Raw genomic sequence first — 22051 nt, 5'->3', positions numbered from 1 at the left:
GCATTCCCCAGGGGTTGGGAAAAGACTCCATGTGGTTTTTGTCCTGGATCTTTAAACTATGGCACCTCCGTGACAAATGCTGACTCCAGAAATGATTTTAGTGTCTTCAGGGCAGGACGCTGGGAAGGAGGTGATCCCGGGGGGGAACTGTGTTGGGAGAGAATGTGTCCTAACGCAGAGGCGGGCACAGCCCGTCAGAATTACAACTAGAACTTGGGCTCTCTGATCATCAAGCAATTTTTTATATGTAACATGTATACATGTGACCATATGCATTTATATGTATTTATAGGTATTATTAAATAATTTATATATAGTGTATATTTTATATAATCCATATAACACAATGCTTGCTATTATCTACTTACTTATATATTTATTTACCTGATATAAACATAGTATATACTTGTTTATATGAAATGAAGATTGTTTTTGCTCAAGGGTTCTATAAATACAGGTTCTCCCAGCTACGGGAATCCTGAGTGAGCTGCCAACACAGCATCATCGGAAAGCTACCAGCCACTCTGCGGGCCCGGCTCCGAGAAAGGCCAAACCAGCCTGGCCAGTCGCTCCAGTCCGGGACTCACCTGCTAGCTAGCGCTCTTCCAAACAGAACGTGCCCTGGAGGATGCGAAGAGATCATGACCCGCATCCACTCCTATTCAATCTGCCCGCTCACATCTCTCCCCAGGCCCCCACTTCTCTGCACCCGCTCCCTGGGGCCAGCCTGGAGGACCCCAGCAGCCTCCTTCCTGGTTTCCTCCAGGAAGCCACGCGACCTTTCCAAACCTGACAGTGAGTCAAACAATGAACCTTTTAGAAGAAAACACGGGATAAATTAAATCAAGGAAGCAAACTTTCCTTCATCGGCAGGCACCACTCAGAGGGTGAAAAGGCTTCCACAGAAGGCCCCTCCCAAGCTCTGAGGCTGGGGGACCCGACCTAAGACAGTCAACCAAGACTACCTGCCTGGACACCAGGTGGGTGGATGCGCTGGCCCCGGAACAGAAGTCTAAAATAAATGACAACATACTCCTGAAACCAACACAAAACAATCATGAATGCAAACTGTAATTGAAAAATAAACTTTAAAAAATAGCCCGGCTGGCGTGGCTCAGTAGTTGAGTGTTGACCTATGAACCAGGAGGTCACGGTTCGATTCCCAATCAGAGCACATGTGGGGCATGCAGGCGGCAGCCAATCAGTGATTCTCTCTCATCACTGATGTTTCTATCTCTCTCTCTCTACCTCTCCCTTCCTCTCTGAAATCAATAAAAACATATATATATATGTTGACCAAGCAACTTGGTGAACATACTAAAAAAGATAATTTCTATTAAAAAACAAAAATAAAATGAGTGACAATGACAGGGATGAACTCAGGACATACCAGGAGCCCAGCCTGCAGCAGAGGCGATGTCCATTAGGGTGTGTGCATGTTGGGGGCAAGTCTACCCTCTGTTTCAAATCCTTTTACTTTTATCTCTAAAAGGCACGCAGAAGGACCCCATCGAAACATCCCTGCTATTCAGCCACCGGTACTGACGCTCTAAAGCAGCGGTTCTCAACCTGTGGGTCTCGACCCCTTTGGGGGTCAAACGACCCTTTCACAGGGATCGCCTAAGACCATCGGAAAACACATATATAATTACATATTGTTTTTGTGATGAATCACTATGCTTTCATTATGTTCAATGTGTAACAATGAAAATACATCCTGCATATCAGATATTTACATGATGATTCATAACAGTAGCAACATGACAGTTATGAAGTAGCAACGAAAATAATTTTATGGTTGGGGGTCACCACAACATGAGGAACCGTATTAAAGGGTCGAGGCATTAGGAAGGTTGAGAACCACTGCTCTAAAAGGTCGCTCCGAGTCCAGAGAGGCCTCCGAGAGACATCCTGGCAGAAATGCCACCAGGGCAGACAGGGGCCGTTCCCCGTGAGTCACGGTGAGCCCCTCCCCTGAAGGCAGCTTACTGGGCCAGGTCACAGAAAACACTATACCATCTCCCAAGTTCAGATAAACACCGTCTGCTCTCCGTCCTCCCAGACCCTAATTTTGCCCTGCATAACCACCAGTTATTCAGAGCTCAGAGGACACAGTGTCTGGGGGATAAGATGCAAGACTGGCAGCCAGGAGCCCCCGGTCCCTGGCCCTGCCTGTGTCACTCTGTATGACTGTGCAGAGCATGGATATGCCGAGCCAACCAGCTGGGAGTCCAATCCCATCTAGAACTCTACCAGCTGTGTGACCTTAGGCAAGTCACTCCACCTCTCTGAGCCATGGCTTCCTCATCTTTAAGAGTCGATAGTCACGTGCTTTTCTGAGGATTAAAGATTACATATATGTGCCCTGGCCGTTTTGGCTCAGTGGATAGAGTGTCCGCCCGAAGACTAAAGGGTCAAGGGTTTGATTCCCAGTCAAGGGCATGTACCTGGTACCTTGGTTGCAGGTTCCCCACCCCTGGTAGGGGCACATGCGGGAGGCAACAAATCGATGTGTCTCTCTCACATCAATGTTTCTCTCTCTCTCTCCCCCTCCTCCCTCCCTTCCACTTTCTCTCTAGAAATCAATGGGAAAAATATCCTCGGGTGAGGATTAAAGAAAAAAGGAAAAGACATGTGTGAAGTGCTTGCCACAAGACCTGTGGTCGCCACATGCATCGATTACTGTCATCGACAGTATTATTATTAATCATTTAGAGAGACCGGGATGGGCGGGTGGGGGGAGCGGCTGTGAAATTAGACTGCTGGTCAGAGCCTGCACATGTGCAGGAAAAAGGAATGAAACAGGAGGGACAGGCTGCGTCTGGCATCCCAAAGACCACATGAAACTAGAGAGGCCTGACAAGTGTATACAGCAGGCACTCGGCATACAGTAGACAGGAGCTCTGATTATAAAATCCCTCCTCAGAAAGGGGACCCAAGAGAATGAACTCTCTGGGCTCAGAGATCCTTCTATGTCCAGTGCGGCAATTTCGTGCAAACAGCCCCAGATCTGGGGCGAACGCAGGAACAGGTCGCCTCTCCCTGGCCACAGCCTCTGAGCTCGGTTCACCTGAGCCACAGTCGCCCTCTGCCTGCAGGAGGCAGCAGAGCTCACCACCTGTCAGCCACCAGGGGCAGAGCCTGCCTGGGCACAGCTGATGCTGGCTGAGCCTCACCCAAACCCTCCTGGCACAGGTGGACAGCTTCCTCCCGCTGGTGGGACAATTCAGAGGCCCAGCCCCCAGAGGTAACCTGCTCACCAGCACACCCTCATGTACCACCACCCAAGTAAACCACTTGCCTGGGCATCCTTGGCCCTGCCTCTGGGAGAGCCCAACCCGAGACACCCCGCTTTCCTAGAACCGCTGACTCATAAGAGGTGGACCAGTTCAGAACACCCGTTCTCCCCTAGGGTGTCCTGACAAGCTGATGCGGCATAGCCCATTGTGAAACGGGTCCACAACACGCTGACTACCACGGCGATGTGAGGTTCCCACGTTTGCGCTGGCTGAATTTTTTTGGTTGCTCTCTACTGATGTATTCAAAAGGTTTATTGACCTACTATGTGTCCTCCCATGTGTTTTATGATGGGAAGATACTGACAGCCCCAAAAGTCGGGGTCCCTGTTTACATAGAGTTTAGAGTCGGGGAGTGAAAGAGACAGGGAATGGATAAGGCAACATGCCAGGACAAGACAGCAGCATATGGCAAGGCAGGTGAAGGGAACTGGTCGGTGATGAGGATCACAGGTGGGCCCCACAGACTGGGTAATCAAGGAAGGCTTCCTGGGGGAGGTGGCATTTCAGCCACATGACCTAAAGGACCAGAGGGAGCCGGCCAAGGGAAGACCATGAGGACTAGTTAAAAAGAGAGCTCAGGGGATGGATGGGATGGAAGTTTCTGCCAGCCTGGCTGAGTGGGGTGCAGGAAGGGGGCATGGGCTGAGTCCGGAGAGGGGGGTGCCGGTGCTGAGCAGATCTGACAGGGCTCTGAGGCCACCTGTGACAGTGCATCTGAGGCTCTCCCAGAATCACCTTCCTCTCCCTGTCTCCCTTGCATTCTGATCTGTTTCTCTGAGTGGGAGAGGGTGGAGTTACCGCCCGCCTGCCAGGAGCCTCACTGAGCCCCCAAGTCCCAGGGGAGGGCGTCTCACATGTCAGCATCCTCCATCCTGTGCGTCCAGGTGAGAATTGCTGGCTTCAAGGCAGGTAGAGAGAGAGACGGAGGGAGGTGCTTTGAGATCAGCACCCGGTAAGTGGGCGTCTGAGTCGCAAGAGAGCTCAGACTCACACTCCTCTCCTGCCTTTATGAGGTTCAGCAAGCTTCTTCTCTTCCTCAGCCTCTGTTTGCTCACCTGTCAAGTGGGTTAATAATCCCTTCTATTTCCAAAATCGGCTGAGAGACTTGCTAAGAACCTGTGGTACATGGAAAAGCCCTTGGCGCTGTTTATTAATTGATTCCACTTTTACTGGTCTCCTGCTATGCACCAGGCACTGTACTGGGAGCGGGGCCAGCTGGGTGGGGCAGGGGAGACATGCGATGCTCACACAAGTCAGTCATCACAAGCACAAGATTTTATGAACATACAGTAGGTGTGTTCTCTCGACCTGAAACCCTGTCCCCCACCAAAGCCCACAACCTACAGCTACAACCTGAAGCCTGCAGATGAAGACTTTTGTCTTCCGGCAGAGACCTACGCATGGCATCCTTAAAGAATTCAGCTCTTGCCTGATCACTGTGCCTCAGTGGTTGAGCATTGGCCTATGAACCAGGAGGTCATGGTTCAATTCCCAGTCAGGGTTGTGGGTTTGATCCCCAGTAGGGGGCGTACAGGAGGCAACTGATGAATGATTCTTTCTCATCATTGATGTTTTCATCCCTCTCTCCCTCTCCCTTCCTCTCTCTGAAATCAATAGAAACATATATACATATACATATACATATACATATGTATATGTATATATTTTTAAAAATTCAACTCTTTAGGGGCAATTCAGCTCCGGCAGGGTCCAAGCCCAGCCCCCTACCCTCACCCCCACTGGCAACATCTCTAAACCTGAGGGCCAGCCTCTCGGGAGATCAGCTGCGGGTGCGGTCACTTATGCCAAGGGCGATGTCTGTCAGCCCAGGAATGAGTCATGTCCTGCCCGCTCTGTAGAGGGCGGGGAGGGGTCCACCAGACCCACATCCAATAACGCTGATGTGATGCGGCCATGCCAAGAAGCGGACGGGCAGAGAGCGGGGCGGGCGAGAGTGGACAGGACCAGCCCAGGTCCTGACCTCCCACAGCGGCGGAAATGGCCCCAAACGCAAGCTCGAAAATTAACTCGGGGCAGAGGTGACCTCCTGGATTCTTCGAAATTACCCTGGCACGACAGGTATTGTTCCCTTTTCCCACGTGAGAAAGGAGGAAACTGAGGTTTAAGGAGATTAACTGCCTCGTCCCAAGCCACTCATTTTGTCAAATTCCAGAGGCCAAAAGGCCGAACCACAGCTGGACTGGCAGGAACGCAGACAGGGGACAATCTTAAAAACACAGAGGCGGGTCCCCAAAGCAGGCCTGAGTGCCAGGTGCTGCCTGGCCGGTAAGTGAACAGGGGGTCGCCCGTGGCTCCGGCTTGCGACTTCAGCTGTGTGTCCTGAGCCTCAGTTTCCCCAGCTGGACAAAAAGAGCCTAGCACAGTGCCTGGCACGCCCACCAACCCCAGCCCTTCCTGCTGCGGAGGAAAGACAGGCATCCAGGCTTACGGCCGGGGGTCCGAGGCCAGCAGGTCTGAATCTGTCCACTCCGCCCCTGGAGGAAGGGCAAGGCCAGGGCGCAGGCTGCACCTGCTGTGTCATGCCTGTGGATATCCAGAGGTGGCCTGTTCACGCTGAGGCCAGGTCAGAGGCGGAATATTCTACAGCCCAGAGCCAATACCACAATCCAGGGCTGGGCATGTGTGTAGAAACACACATGCTCGGGTTCAGGGATCAGATTTCCAGGGGGTTGGGTGGGTACGAGATGTGTGTATATGTGGGGGTGCTGGTTGTGGGTGTGGGATGCCTGGGGACAAGCACAGGTACAACAGTGGATGGTGGAGGGGTTCGCTGTGCAGCGCTTCCTGCCATCACTAGTGGGTCCATATGTGTGCAGCAGTCAGGGGAGGAACTGGAGGGGATGTCGTGTATCTGTGGGGATCGTTGTTTCCTTGTGCTTTGGAGGCTAAAATAAAAATTTATTTCCCACCCCATCATTAAATGTATCCACTCCCCACTCAACGCAGAGGAAACTGAGGCCCCCCCTATCCACAACACAAGAATGAACATCGATGGGGCATGAACCTTAACAGTCCCCTGGCACCCTCCAGACACCTCAAAATGGACCCTAGGTTACAGCAATGAATGGCAGTTATGACACCCCTGTCCTCCGGGCGCTCACAGGCTAGACTAAGGGCAGATGGGGCAGGACTCAAAGAGGAGCCCCAGAAAGGTTTCCAAACAAACTGTGGGGAGAGTCAGGGGGGCACCCCAAGAAGGTACAAGAGAGAGAGGCAGTAGAGCAGCTTGTGCAAAGGTCCTGGGGCAGGAGTGCCGTGGGGGAGCTGAAAGTGCACAGTCCCCCAGGGGCCGAGGACACCAGGGCCACAAGGCTGGAGAGATGGGCCCAGAAACGTAAAACAATCTACTAGTAAATTTCCAACGAGTGGGGATTGGTGACACAGACCGCGGTACTCGACTCTTTGGCAATTTATGCACTTGTCCCAAATGAAGTTTACAAACACCGGTGATGAGAGAAGCCGTTCGTGGCCTGATGTTAAGTGCAAACAGGAAACTGCAAAGCTGCTTACATCTGGGGTTTTGTTCCCCCTCCAACATGTAATCAGCATAATCCATCTACATGAAAAACAACCGCCTCCCCCCAAACACAAAATCCCCCCACCATTTCAGCGCTTGTCCGACTGCCGGGCATTTACAATGTCCAATCCAGATTTTTTTTTTTCTTATGTTTAACAAAGAGAAAAGCTCCCTGCCATCTTCTGTCCAGATCCCCACACCCTCATGAGTTTCTGGAGCTCTGTTTTTACGAAGACAGGCTTTTTTTTTTTTTGGTCAAATCTCAAATAAACAAAAGTCCATTTGGCAGAGGTCCCGGGTAGGGGGATGTTCCCCCACGCACCCTCCCGGTACTGACACTGCAGCTAAGACAACAGCGGGTATTTTCTTGGGCGGGGGGGGGCTTGGGGAGGGGGCTGGGGAGCTCTTGCTAAGGCTCGGGAACTTGTCCCAAATAGTTTCTACCCCACCCAAGGACCCTCCCTTTCCCGTGGCTCAGGGTCAGCCTTCCTCCCACACTCTTATTCTGAGCCAGCGTGTCCCCCCAGAGCCCTGACTGGCCCTGAATTCCTGGGCCCTGGAAGCCCAGAATCTTCCATCTTAAAGACGGCGCAGCCCAAACTCCCCGGTTAGACCGCAGAGGAGACTGAAACCCGAGAGGGGACGTGAGTTGCCCAGGGACATCCAGGAAGTGGGGGCCAGGTCCACACTGGAGCCTGGACCGCCTCACCAGGACCATTCACTCAACAAATAGGCATTACTTTTTAAAAAAATAAATTTTTATTGATTTCACAGCGGAAGGGAGAGGGAGAGACAGATAGAAACATCGATGATGAGAGAGAATCATTGATCGGCTGCCTCCTGCAGGACCCCTACTGGGGATTAAGCCCACAACCTGGGGATGTGCCCTGACCGAGAATCGAACTGTGACCTCCTGGTTCATAGGTCGGGGCTCAACCACTGAGCCACGCCGGCCGGGCGGCAAATAGGCATTATTTAAGCACTTACTACGTGCTAGGCACGACTCTAAGCCACAAAGCACACTGATGGGGTCTCTGCTCTGCAAGGTGGAGCTTTTGGTAAATGAAAAAAAACAAAGCCATTGCTGACCCAACCAGGTCTAAGAGTCAGGACTGGGAGGATGGGGAGGAAGCTCTGAGCAGGTGACACCTGAGCTGAGACCTAAATGAAGAGAAGGAGCCGGCCATGCAAACAGCCGGGAAAGGGTGTTCCAGAGGGGACGTCCCTGGAGGGCCTTCGCTGGGCTGTGACCGTGAGGCAGCTCCCGCCGGGCACCCAGTGGAGGTTAAACTGCGGAGGGCAAGAGTGAGGCCCAGAGGCAGGACCGAGAGCGTGACACTGCACAGGGCTTCCAAAAGGTACGCAGTCCTCTCTTGGGGTGAGAGCCCTGCTACCTCCCATGGGAAAGGGGTCTTTGCAGATGTGCTGGCCTTAAGGATCTTTTATATATATATATATATATATATATATATATATATATATATATATATATATTTTATTGATTTTTTACAGAGAGGAGGGGAGAGGGATAGAGAGTTAGAAACATTGATGAGACAGAAACATCGATCAGCTGCCTCCTGCACACTCTGTGCCCGCAACCAAGGTACATGCCCTTGACTGGAATCGAACCTGGGACCCTTCAGTCCACAGGCCCACGCTCTATCCACTGAGCCAAACCGGTTAGGGCATCCTTAAGGATCTTGAGAAGGGGGGTCACCCGGGGTGACCCGGGTGGGCCCTGAATGCCATCACGTGTGTCCTTGTAAGAGGGAAGCAAGGGGAGATCTGACTACAGAAGAAAAAAGGCACCCAGCCCATGTGGCTCAGTGGTTGAACATCGACCTAAGAACCAAGAGGTCCCAGGTTCGATTCTCAGTCAGGGCACATGCCCGGCTGCCCAGGTTGCGAGCTCGATCCCCAGTGTGGGCAGTGCAGGAGGCAGCCAGTCAATGATTCTCTCTCATCACTGAGGTTTCTGATGTTTCTATCTCTCCCTCTTCCTTGCTCTCTGAAATCAATAAAATCATTTATTTTAAAAAAAAATCCAAAATGACTTGTGTTCTCATCTCTAGGACCTCTCCACGCATCTCTCTCCGCTTCGTATGCTTCGGCCACAAATGTTTCTGTCCCTTGTCCTTGCTGCTCCCTCCCCACCCCCCACAGCGACTTTGTACCACCCAGGACCTTTGCCCGTGCTGTTCTAGTGTCTGGGAAGAGGGGCTGGCTGCCGCCTCTTCCACCTTCAGTTCTCTGCTGAAAGGTCATTTCTTCAAAGGGGCTTTTTCTGAACAGCCAGCAGCAGAGCCCCTGTCCCACGGCCCTGCCGTATTTGTATTCTCTGAAATGATCCTCTTGATGGTTACTTCCTTTAGGATCTGTCTGGAATGGAGGGTGACAAACTTTGGGCCATGGGCCACGCCTGGCCCACCGCCTATTTTTATACGGCCTGTGATCTAAGGATGGTTTTTGCATTTTTAAAAATCATTTGGGGGAGAGGGGGGGGAGATCAAAAGAATAATATCTCATGATACATGAAAATCAAATCTCAGGGTCCGTAAATAAAATCTGATGGGCGCACAGCCACGCCCCCTCGGTTACCCACTGTCTCACGCAGCTTGTGCAGTAAAGGGTCAGCAGTGAGGGGGTAATATGGTAAAAAAAAATCCAAAAAATATTCACTATCTAGACCAGCAGTTCTCAACCTGTGGGTCGCGACCCCTTTGGGGGTTGAAGGACCCTTTCACAGGGGTCGCCTAAGACCAATGGAAACACATATATAATTACATATTGTTTTTGTGATGAATCACGATGCTTTCATTATGTTCAATTTGTAGCAATGAAATTGGGGGTCACCACAACATGAGGAACTGTATTAAAGGGTCGCGGCATTAGGAAGGTTGAGAACCACTGATCTAGACCTTTATGGCTGACCCTGCCCTAGGGCGCAGGGCCTTATCCGCACTTCCTTGGGTGAGTCCCGCCAGGCAGGTGCTCAAACAGCAAAGGGGGTAGATGATTAACACAAGGCCCTGCTCCCACCAGGGGGCTGAGTCCCAACAGGGGGCTGAGCATCCCAGGCTTGCATGGGTGAATGAATGAATGAATGAATATCTAAACCTCAAAGGGAAGCCACAGGCATCACCCCTTAGGGTACCTCCCCGGCCCCCACCGAGTCAGGGTCTGGCATCCCCTGGGCAGGGGTCTCCCGAGAGCACCTGGCCCTGACGTTCATTCTGGGAGCCCAGCACTCTACAGGGAGGACGTGATTCATACCGGGAGAGGAAGGAAGTCAGCCCTCAGATCTGGCACCAGATTTAACTCCTCTCCTCCACGCACCTCCCCTCAAACACACACACACACACACACACACACACACACGCACACACGCACACACGCGCACACGCACGCACGCACGCACGCAAGCACAGGCACACACACCATCTCTCCACCTGGCTGGGTGAGGAGCCCAGCACAGCAGTCGGGGTGGGGGATGGAGGCATCAGCAGCCACTGCTCAGCTCTCTCCTGGAAGGAGCACCCAGGACTCTCAAAACACAGAAAATCCTCAACAGAAAGGCAGTAATTCAGAAAAACTCCTCCCTCTCCCCCTCCCCCTCAGTCTTTCCCTGTCCCTCCCTCCCTCCCTTCCTCCCTCAGCACTGAGACAAAGAGGCAACTAAAGAAACAGGCGCGCCCAACCTGCTGGCCCAGTGGTTGAGCACTGACCTATGAACCAGGAGGTCAAGGTTCGATGCCTGGTCAGGGCACAGGCCTGGGTTGTGGGCTCTGTCCCCGGTGGGGGGCGTGCGGAAGGCGGGCGCTTGATGATTCTCTCCCATCATTGGTGTTTCTATCTCTCTCCCTCTCCTTTCCTCTCTGAAATCAATAAAGATATATATATTTTCCAGCAGCGAGACAAAGAAGGAACTAAACAAACAAGAGACAGCAGGAAATAAGGACCTTGCACGACAGTGCGAGTTTCACATCCAGCTAATCAGCTGGTCTCTCAGGAGGACATTAGCGTCCTCAATACCTGGGGGACGGCACCTCATTTAGGTTTTAATTCCCAGTCTGGGGGTGGGGGGGGAGGTTGACATGCTCACACTTCGGGATGTTTTCGGCTGTGCAGATAGGGATTTTTATTTCCCAAGATGACAGTTCTTTTCCATGGAGATGGCACATACATCCCCAAAGTCAGAGAACCTCAGCTCCAGAACAGCTGGCATGAGCCTGCTTTCCTCTGGGTCTCAGGCCCCGTTTCATCCCAGCCTCCCGAATGCTCTGGGTGAAGAGGGCCGTGTGTGCTGCTCTGTGCCTGCTCTTTCTTCTCTGGGCTCCGTTATGAACGGGCAGGGTCGCAGCAGCTCACAGATGGTTAAGTGTTAACTCCACACGCACTACATGGCTGCCTTCAGCCGGTCCCATAGCTAACCTTCCCTGGGCTGGGCACATAACCTGGCGCAGGCAGGTGCAAAATCAATGCTCCCTGAAGGTGGACCTTACAGGTCCAAGGGCCTTCACCTCCAGGTGCATCACGGGATCGTAAGACAGAAGACTCCAGCCAAAGCCCCGAGCGCTCTTCCTCCTCACTGTGTGCTCCGGGGAAACCTGCTCAACCTCTCTGGGCCTCCCTTTCCTCAGGGGACAGTAGGACTGCCCTACCTACCTGCCAGAGCCCTGGAGAGTAAGGAGCCCCAGGGGAGTACATGCGCTCGGGGGTACACCTTAAGGCATGTGCACTGTTAGTCTTTGCCATGCCCCCTCCCGGTCTATAGTTAGAATGACCTTTTCCCAAAAGGGAGCCCCTGCTTAAATCCCCCAGAAGCGCTTAGAATGAAATCCATTCCCTCCCCCTGGCTCTGTGCCCCAGCCCCCCTTCTCTCTGCCCTCAGCTCCCACTGCTTTCCTTGCTCACACTAGCCTCTCCTGCACTCCCATCATGCTGTTCCCTCTGCCTGGAAGGACTCTTACCCCCACCCCCCCCGCTCCCCCCTTCCCCCCCACACCCCCACACAAACATCCTTTAGGTCTCAGCTTTCATGGCCCTTCCCAGTGTAGTGGGTTGAATGATGTCCCCCTGAAGGTCACGACCACCTGGACTCTGGGAATGTGACCTCCTTCGGTCTTTGCAGATGTAATTAATTAGGTCTCGGTGAGGTCTCGCGGGGTTAGGGTGGGCCTTAATCCAAGGACTGGTGTCCTCGGGAGAAAAGGAGAAGATGCAGAGATGCACAATCAAGCCGAGCAACGGCAGGGCTGCCAGGAGCTCCCAGGAGCTGGGAGAGAGAAAGGAAGGGCTCTCCCCAGCAGCCTTCAGGGGCGTGTGGCCTGCTGGTGCCCTGTCGAGGACTTCTAGCCTCTAGACCAGGGGTCCTCAAACTACAGCCCGCGGGCCACATGCAAATACAAATATTGTATTTGTTCCCGTTTTGTTTTTTTTACTTCAAAATAAGATATGTGCAGTGTGCATAGGAATTTGTTCATAGTTTTTTTTTAAACTATAGTCCGGCCCTCCAATGGTCTGAGGGACAGTGAACTGGCCCCCTGTTTAAAAAGTCTGAGGACCCCTGCTACACCGTGAGACTCTAGACTGCGAGAGGATAAATGGGTGCTGTCCTGCGCCACCCAGATTCTGTTTCCTCAGAAAAGCCCGGGCCCACCCACCGGCTAAAGTGCAACCTCCAGGCTTTCTTCAAAGCCTCCTGCTCCCCGCACTGAAATGCCGGCATCCCCTCTAGGCACAAACTCCCAGAGAAAAGGGGTCCCCGCCATGGGCTCCCTGCAGCAGCCAGCTCAGAGCCTGGCTCACAGCAGGCATCCACTGCAAGTTTCCAAGTGAATTCATTTGACAGATGCACCAGCAGGAAGAGGCAGGTACCAGCGCCCAGACCTCTGGCTTCCACATGAGCGATCTGGGGAGCCCGGATGCCGACGCCCACCCTGCAAGCATGTGGCCCCTGTAGGTGAGCCTCCTTTTCTCTCCTGGCTCCCAGCTGCCAGGCCCGTGGCCTCTGGGCTCTGCGCCCGACCAAGAGCCTGACCTTGGCAGAACCAGTCTGGGCTCAATGAACCTATTAGATAAAGTCTCTTCACTCCTCTGAGGTTTTGGGGCCGCTGTGGGGCAAGGGATGCCCTGGACTTGGGCTACCCGACACCTGCGGGGCCGTTCCAGCCATGGCCCTGCCCAGGCGACCACTCTCCCTCTCACCCCACACCCCTGGCTCCTCCCTCACACACCCTCTTGCCTGACTCTGCATTTACGAAGGCGCAGAGTCCACGGGCTGGGCGTTAAATAGCACTGACTCATGGGAGACAAGTTGTTCCAGGGGAATCTCCCCTGGCTGCCGGCCTCTCCTGAACACCTCTGCAAGGCCTGCTAATCTCCCCTTTTTAACAAAGTGAGAGCAAGGCCTCGGGCTGCAGGGACAGCAGCATTTATTTGGCTGGAAAATGATGACAGGGTTTGGTTTCCTTGGTTTGTATTTTTTAAGGAGATTTCTACTTATGGCCAGAGATGCTGGTTTCTTTCAATTTATAGTAACAGTACATAGATTTGTATTAAAATATTAGGTGAGAAAAAAATAATAAAAAAATATTAGGTGAGTAATAACACAGGAGGTATATAGACCTGGCAAAATCAGAAAGGTAATGTGTGAATGACAGAGCTTGGGGAACTCTGCATTCATTCATTCATTCACTCACTCACTCACTCACTCACTAGCTAAGAGGCAGTCAGTCATACACCAGGTTCATACACTGGGTAGTTCTATGATAAATTCCTCAGCTTTCCCCAGAATTGAGTAATATGTTACATGGCCTAATATGCTATATGGGCAGGCCTCTTGGTCCAGGTGTCCCTCAGAATCACCTGGGGAGATTTTTTTTTTAAGGATTTTTTAACCTTCAGTTTACCTATTTTATATGTCTTTTTGGATTTTTTTAGCGAGAGAGGAAGGGAGAGGGAGAGAAACATGGATGTGAGAGAGAAACATCAATTGGTTGCCTCCTGTATGCACCCCAACCGGGAATGGAACCTGCAACCTGGCCATGTGCCCTGACTGGGAATCGAACCGGCGACCTTTTGGTGCATGGGATGACGTTCAACCAACAGAGCCACACCGGCCAGGGCAAGAGATTTCTTTTTTTAATACCGATGCTCAGACCCCTCCCCACACCCAGTGAGTCTGAGCCTCCGGGGGTGGTCCCAGCACCTGCATTTTCTTAAAGCTCCCGGGGGGTTTCTTCTGAGCAGCCAAGTCCCAGGTGCTCAGCTGCTGCCGCTTCCCCCAATGAGGGGGGAGCTGGGTCCCTGGTGTGCAGAGAGCATCCTGGGAGAACTAGACGCAGGCCTTCCTCGTTTTCCCACAAAACACACACGCCAGGGTGAGCCCTGGGCCAGTGAGAAGTGGCTCGTTAGCATTTCCTCGGCGTCTAACCCAGGCCAGCTCTCTGAGAAAGTTCACGGTCGGGTGGGGCAGGCCGAGGTCGTTCCAGAAAACACATCGTGATGCAACAGACGTCCTAACGGTAACCGAGGCCCCACAGATACAGATCCTAAGACTCTCCCATTAAAATGAGGCGCCAGCCACTCCTAGTAGGACGGCTGGTATCAGAAACCAGAACATAACAAGTGGTGTCGGCCGAGTGGAGGTGCGGAGCCCTGGGGCACTGCCGGGGGGATGCCAAATGGTGCAGCTGCTGTGGGAAACAGTCCGGAGGCCCCCCAAATAACTAGAAATAGAATCATATCATCCAGCAGTTCTAGGGCATAGACCCCAAAGAACTGAAATCAGAGATATCGGCACACCCATGTCCACAGGGGCATGGTTCACGAGAGCTAAAACGTGAAAGCAACCCGGGTCCATTGACAGAGAAATGGATCAACAAAACTTGCTGGCAGTGCCCTGGGCGGTCCCGGGTCTGTCTCTTGCTTCAACAGTGTTTGCACGGAACAGATCCAGGGACGCCCATCCGTCCAGCCTCCGACCACTCACTCTCCTGCGTCTTATCCAGTCACCAGTTTCATAACCACCTCTGGGACCAGCCAACACACCGTGGGTTTGGTTTTTTTTTCAACCTTAACTCCTTATTGCCCAACAACCATGAGCTCCCAAATTCGTCAGAATTACTCCACCGAGGTGGAGGCTGCGGTCAACCGCCTGGCCAAGCTGCCTCTGCGGGCCCCCCACACCTACCTCTCTCTGGGCTTCTCTTTTGACCGTGAAGATGTGGCTCTCGAGGGCCTGGGCCGCTTCTCCTGCAAGTTGGCGGAGAAGCTCGAAGGCGCCGAGCGTCTCTTAAAGATGCAAACCCAGCGCGGCGGCCGCATTCTCTTCCAGGACGTGCTGAGGCCTCCCCAAGATGAGTGGGCAAAACTCAGGGCGCCATGGAAGCCGCCCTGGCCTTGGAGAGGAACCTGAACCAGGCCCTTGTGGAGCTGCGGGCCCTGGGTTCTACCCGAGCAGACCACCATCTCTGCGACTTCCTGGAGAACCACTTCCGGGGTGAGCGGGTGAAACTCATCGAGAAGCTGGGCGACACCTGACTCACATCGGCAGGCTGGCTGGTCCCCAGGCTGGGCTGGCCGGGGTTAGTATCTCTTCGAAAGGCTCAACCTCCAGCAGGACTAGGAGCCTGTGGAGCCCAGAGGCCTTTGAGGGGCCCCTCTGCATCCCCAGGTGTCTGGCTTTTACCTGAACCTCTTTCCTGAAACTACTAGCCATTCTTTTAACCACCCTGAAGCCCTCTCCCATGCACTGGACCAAATGACACAATAAAACTTTTTGCAGAAAAAAAAAAGTACTATCTCCATTCAATGGAATATTACTCAGCCTTAAAAAGCAAGACAATTCTGACAGGTGCTACAGTATCAATAATATCATGCTAAGTGAAATAAGCCAATCACAAGAAGACAAATACTGTATGATTCTCCTTATGCGAGGTATGTAAAGTAGTCAAATGCACAGAGAAAGAACTTGGAATGGTGGTTGCCAGGGGCTAGGGGGGAGGGGAATGGAGAGTTAGTGTTTAATGGGGTCGGAGTTTCAGTTTTGCAAGGTGAAAAAATTTCTGGAGACGGGGTAGTGGTGACCATAGCTCAACAATGTGAAGGTACTTAATGCCAATTTTACATTTAAAAATAGTTAAGATGATAAATGTATATGATGTATATTTCACTACAATTTAAAAATAAATACTTTTTTTAAAAAAGGTAGGGCTTGGACCCAGCTGCCTGGTTCCTCTGTACCTCAGTTTTCTCATCTGCAAAATGGGTATGAAAATAATAATGCAGGCCTCCTGGGACCATTGAGAGGATGAAATGAGTTAACAAGGATGAAACCACGTGCTTGTTTAGCAGAGTGCCCGGTTCACAGAGGCGTTCAGTACGTTAACAGCTATGCCACGGGGCTGGTCACTACCATCCCCCACAGCCGGCTGGAGCTCTGAGTGTGGAGGACACGCACACAAATATGTGGGCCCACAGGGATGGGTTTTGGCCTTGTGGTTTGTTTAATGCCAGGTGCCACTGATGAGTAAGGAGTGAAGACTTCCCACATGTAGGGAAGTGGAGAAATTAAACCCATTGAGGACAGAGGCCAATTCAGCAATAGTTACATGTCCCTGCTCACACCCAGACCCAAGCACCCTCTGCCCTCGGCTAGCTGGGCTTCAGCTCCCTTTGGTCCCCCTCTTCATGCCCCTATGAATCTGAGGGTGAGAAGCCAGTCCACGGCCCCAACTATCAGCACATCAGGCCCCTGGGCCTCACCCGAACCCCAGGGGTGGGGTGAAGGGAGGCAGGTGCCCCCAGGGTCAGAGGGTCCAGACACACGCAGGCCTTTCTGTTCCCGACCCACAGGCTCCAGGAGGCCAGACCTGGGAAATGTTCCCAGGGAAGCTGGGGGTGGAACCTGCCTACCATTGACCGACTAGCCTCTCGCAGGCCACCAGCCCCAATTATTAAGTGCCCGGAGCAGGCAGAACACAGAGTCCCTGGCTTTGGACCAAATATCTCATCCAGAATCTCAGGACAGGAAGGGCTCCCAAGGAGTCACGCTGTCCATCCCCCTACCTTCATCGCCCTGCTGGTTTCCTTTTTTTTTTAAAGAAACACATCCCAGTCCTGGCAGGGTAGCAGCACAGTTGGTTAGAGCGTCGTCCCGATATACTCCAAGGTTGTGGGTCCGACCCCCGGTCAGGGCACATACAAGAATCAACCAATAATGCATTAACAAGTGGAAAAACAAATCCAAGTTTCTCTCTCTCCCTTCCTCTCTCTCTGAAATCAACTTTTAAAAAAGAACAGCTGCCAAAGACAAGCCCAGCACCCCGCTAATAAGAACATCAGCATCTCAGTCCTCACAGGCTGGTTCTACTATGATCCCCATGGGACAGAAAGGGAAACTGAGGCTGAGGAGTGAACTTGCCCGGAGTTCCACTTTAACAACCTGAACCCAGGTTTACCAGACACAAGAACCTACCTGCTCGGCTCTATCCTCTCCCCCGTGACAGGGCCATTTATTGAGCACCTACTACACGCCCAGCCCCAAACAGTCCTTTGAAGCAGGCCTCACAATCACACCCATTTTGCAGACGAGGAAACTGAAGCAGAAGGGGACGGGACTTGTCCAGGGGCAGGACTGGCACTCGGGGCTGTCCCTTTGTGGGGCCCTGGTCATCCTCGCTGGGCTGGACTTCGGCCATCCCCACTTCTGCCTGGCAGGGCCCCCCTAGGGCTTTGTCCAGAGGCAGGTGGCCCCCGGGCCCCGCCGGCGGTGGGCCCCAGCATGCGGGGATGAGCGGCAAAAGGGCCCAGACCTGTTCCTCCACCCACCCAGTGCTGGGTGCTGAAGCGTCTACATGTCACAACCTGCCCTGTGGGCCTGTGTCACCCAGGGGAGTGCCTGAGCCTGGCAGGTGGCCAGAGGGTCTTGAGCTCCACCCAGACAGCTCCAGAGCTTCTGCAGCCTGAGCCAGCTCACATCTGCTGGAGGGTGGGGGGCGGGGGGCGGGGGGAGATATGCAGCAAGGACAGGTCCCTCCAGCAAGGGGGCGGGGAGGAGAGAGGGTTAGGCCAAGGGGGGTGGAGAGAAGCAAGAATTAGGAGCAGGAATCCTGACATCTTGTCCCAGCTCAGGCTCAGCTCCCGGCTGGCTGTGTGACCTCGAACGAAACACTCGTCCTCTCCAAGCCTTTTGTTCCCTCCCCTGGAAAGCAAAGCTTCCAAAGGAAAGGCACACAAATCCAGACGGCCTTGTCAGGGCCGGGATCCAATGCCTGCCCCGGGGGACTGCTGCCTGCTGCACAGACAGGGAACGCGAATGTGAAGCAATCCTCCCCCGGGGCGGCCGCCCGGCTCAGCATCCCCAGCGGCGGCAGCGCCAAGGGCCTCGAGGCCCTGGCTCAGGAGAGGGAGAGGGAGCAGCAGGCTGTCAGGGGCCCTGGAGACAGGGATCCGTGACCGTGCTCAGGCCCCAGCCAAGCTTCTCATCCACCCTGGCCACGTCCCCCAGGGCAGGCCAAGCAGCGAGCCCACTCTGACTCCAGGGGAGTGTGGGTGTAGCAGCACAACCATCCCCACGACTCAGCGAAGAAGCCAGAGCTCCCAACCTCTGCCAGTGAGTCAGCACTGTCATCGCCAAGGGCCCAGGGGCACCGAGGCCGGATGAAATGAGCCGGGACTTTGGATCCCAGCTCTGCCCGTCCTGCCTGCATTTCCTGACTCACCGGCCCTCTCTGAGGCTCAGTTTTCTCATCTGCAAAAAGGGATCAATGCTGCCTACTGGGTGGGGCCACCCGGAGGACGTCCCTGGTGAAAGTACAATATTCCACCACGGTTGACCACGAAGAGGGCACGTTCCCATTTTCAGCCCCAGAGGTGGATGGGCGAGGCAGCCAGCGTGAGGGCAGTAAACGCTGGTCAGAACTGAGCAGGACAGTGGGATTACTGCTCGGAGGAGGAGGGGGCAGCGGGAGCAGAGCCGAGGGATTAAAATCTCTCCTCTGTGTTAGCAGAACGATGTCTCATTTACAGGGCACAATGGGAAACATCTTGCACACACACCCAACTATAACACCCACACAGCAAACAGTTCGCCTGCGGGTGGCCTATTGCTTTACAAGGTTAGGTTCCCGGTACAGCAGAGCACGGCGGGGGAGCGGGGCGGGGGGGGGGGGGGGGGGGGGGCGGGTGATCCCCTGATACATACGCTGTAATTTATGTGGTGCATATCCATGTGTATCAGAGCAAATGTAACCAGCACGTCGAACATCTTGTGAGATGTTTGTTAAGTTTTGAAAAACGAGTCAAACGTGGTTCTCTCCACACAACGGAGCATTATTCAACCAGGAACAGGAATGGAATCCTGATATGCATCACAGCACGGGTGAGCCTTGGGACATTATGAAAAGTGAAAGCAGTCAGTCACAAAAGGCCACATATTACTGTATGATCCCGTTTATATAAAATGCCCAGAAAAACCCAGAGACAGAAAGTAGATGAGTGGTTACGGAGGACGGGCATAATTAGAGGAAATGAGGAAATGACGGCTAACGGGTACAAATTCCCTTTTGGGGTCACAGAAATGTTCAAAAGCTGATTGTGGCGAAGGTTGCGGAACTCTGTGAATATACTAAAAAACCACTGAATTGTACACTTTCCTAAAAGTGTACCATTTTTCTTACTGAACGCATTTTTTATTGTACACTTCTGAAAGTGTGCAACTGTTTTATGGAAGTGTAATGGACACATGACATTATGTTAGTCTTGGGTGTCCAACGTCATGATTTCCGTGTTTGTAAACATTGTGACGTGACCGTGGTCCTCAAGGTCGGCCCCCGAAGAGGACGCACAGGTACCAACGCTCCCCATTTCGCAAGTCGGGTGGGTGGGGGGGCGGGGGGGGTGCTTCTGGTGCAGACAGCTCTGTGCAGCACCAGCAAAAATAAGACGAGTCAGCACCGCAGCTGCCTTTTATTGATCACCTACTGTGTGCTGAGCGCTTCGTCCCACTCAAGTGTGAACTCACGGTTAATTAAACATGCTCACAAGCAACTCGGAGTCAGACTGCAAGACAGGAGTATCAATAACGGCCACTCTAATGTACTATGAGGATTCAGCAAGACGGTGCCTAGCAAGGAGTTAGCATAGGGACTGCTCAGTGTTACTGTTATGAATAGGTGGTGGAGGAAGAGGGGGAGGGGGACTAGGAAGGGGAGGGGAGCCTGACTATGTACCTGGTTGTGTTGGAGCCTTTATATGTTGTGGCACAACCACCTTATCAGGTGAAACCTACTACGATTCGTCCCATTTTACAGACCAGGCAACTGAGGATGGATGAGGTTGAATCACTTACCCAGGGTCACGGAGCTAGTAAAGGGCAGCATCACTTCCCCCCGCCCCCATCGATGTCACCAACCCCACCCCCACTTCTGAAGACCGGGCTCCACGAGCCCCTTCCTCTCTCTGGCAAGTCTGGGACCCCACTGGTGCCTGGATGACTTCCTAGTTTACAGACACTCTTCCCAGGTGTGGCTGAGCCTCCTGAAGCCAAGGCTGCGGCCAGAAGGGGTGGAGGCAGGCTCCCCATGAGCTCATCTTACAGGGGCCACCTCCAGCCCGCTGGGTGCCAGCAGCGTTAACTTGGACAATGCCCAGGCCTCGGAGGAGACAGGAAGCATCCCTGAGGGATAAAGATCAGGCCTGGCTGGTGAGCGCCCACAGTGCTTGGTGTGGGCCCAACTACCTGACCAGCATTCCCATACTGAGCCAGCCCCGCCTCTGAAATACCTGCCCGGAGAAGGTAACCCGGGGTCCTCCCAACCTAATGTCCAACTCCCCCCATTGTGAATTATAGATTCCCAGAAAGGGGCTCCTCGCGCAAAGCAAGAAAAAGCACACATCCGTTAAAAACGCTGGTGAGAATGAAGCATGCGCTGTGTGCGGGGTGCCTCTCTGAGCACTTCACGGACATGAACGCATGCAACCCTCACAGCAACCTCATTTTACAAAGGAGGCTCCGAGAGGGGAAGGGACCTGCCCAAGGTCACATGGCCAGGGAGTTACAGAGCCAGGATCTGGTTCCAAGCCACCTGAGAATAAAGCCCGCATTCTAAATCCCAAGACGCATTGCTGACACCTCTCGATCATATGCATGGCATGACTGACAGGTCTAAAAATCATATTCCAAAATATCAGCCCTGGTTATCTTTAAATACGGGTTCATAAGAGTTTTATCTCCCCCTTTATATTTACCTGGATTTCTAAATGCTGGGCAATGAAAATGTATTATCATGTGAATGTATTGTAATAAGGGATAAAAAGAGAATAAAATTATTAATTAGGAAAATGAAATGAGCCACCACGTGCCAGGCATGCAGGTGACAGCCGAGTAAATCAGAAGGGCCCACCAAGGTATAAGACCCTCACTGTGCTCCAGAGGGATGCGTGCGCACAGTGGGGGCTTTACCCAACATCGCCACGCCTTCACCCCAATATTCACCCGTGTGACCTCGCTGAGAGCTTCTGGCCAGGCTGAAAGGCAGGCACCAGCAACCTCCCATTCCACGAACGAGGACACCAAGGCAGAAGTGAGAAAACCCAGGCAGGATGTGACCCTGCGGCTGCACAGCTTCGAACCCAGGCAGTGACTTTGGTGGCAGACAGAGGCTGCAGTCCACAGAAGAGCCACCTTCCTGGGGGTGACTCAGGCCTCAGAACAGGAACTGGGTGACACCCAGAGAGCCCCTGGGGACAGCCAGCTGACCCCGACTAAAGCCAGGGCAGATGGCTCACACTTGCTCTGCTGGGTCAGCCAGTATGCTGGGCATTCCAGAAATTCCTCCAAAGCTTTTTGCTGCCTCCACCCGCTTCCCCCCGCCACTCGCCCACCCCCACCCCTACCACCCCCGCTTCCTTTTAATGATCTAAGAGAAAGAAAGGCAAGAGGGGCTGGGATGAGGCATCTGGATAAAGACCACACTTGGAAGCATTGTCACTTCCACTCTGGAGTTCCATGGACAGTAACCAGTATCTCACCTCCCAGGAAGGTGGTCTGCTGGTTGCCCAGCTTCCCAGTCTCATTTAAATCCTGAGTGTGGCAAGGGAAGAGGGTTTGCTTCCAGGAGAACATGGTCCCCATCCCAGTGCCCGCCACCCCGCCCCCCCTCACCCCATCACATCCCTGGGAACGCTGCTCTGTAACCCCCCCATCTAA

General features: G+C 53.2%; 1 protein-coding gene and 1 pseudogene across 1 annotated transcript in view; one reads left to right on the top strand and one right to left on the bottom strand.

The window, feature by feature from the left end:
• Positions 1-15163, bottom strand: part of KIAA1671 (KIAA1671 ortholog) — a 119940-nt gene extending 104777 nt beyond the window's left edge. Inside the window, 1 exon segment of the mRNA XM_070399757.1 lies at positions 15032-15163. The gene's annotated coding sequence lies outside the window, so the exon portion shown is untranslated.
• On the top strand, positions 14939-15466 carry LOC138997859 (ferritin light chain pseudogene; annotated as a pseudogene).
• Positions 15467-22051: the final 6585 nt, after the last annotated feature.

Source organism: Myotis yumanensis, unplaced genomic scaffold, assembly GCF_028538775.1.
Source record: "Myotis yumanensis isolate MYYU_CA2020_CCGP unplaced genomic scaffold, mMyoYum1.0.hap1 SCAF_19, whole genome shotgun sequence".
NCBI lineage: Eukaryota > Metazoa > Chordata > Mammalia > Chiroptera > Vespertilionidae > Myotis > Myotis yumanensis.
Note: the sequence above shows the minus strand (reverse complement) of the source record. Positions and strands in the feature narration are given on the sequence as shown.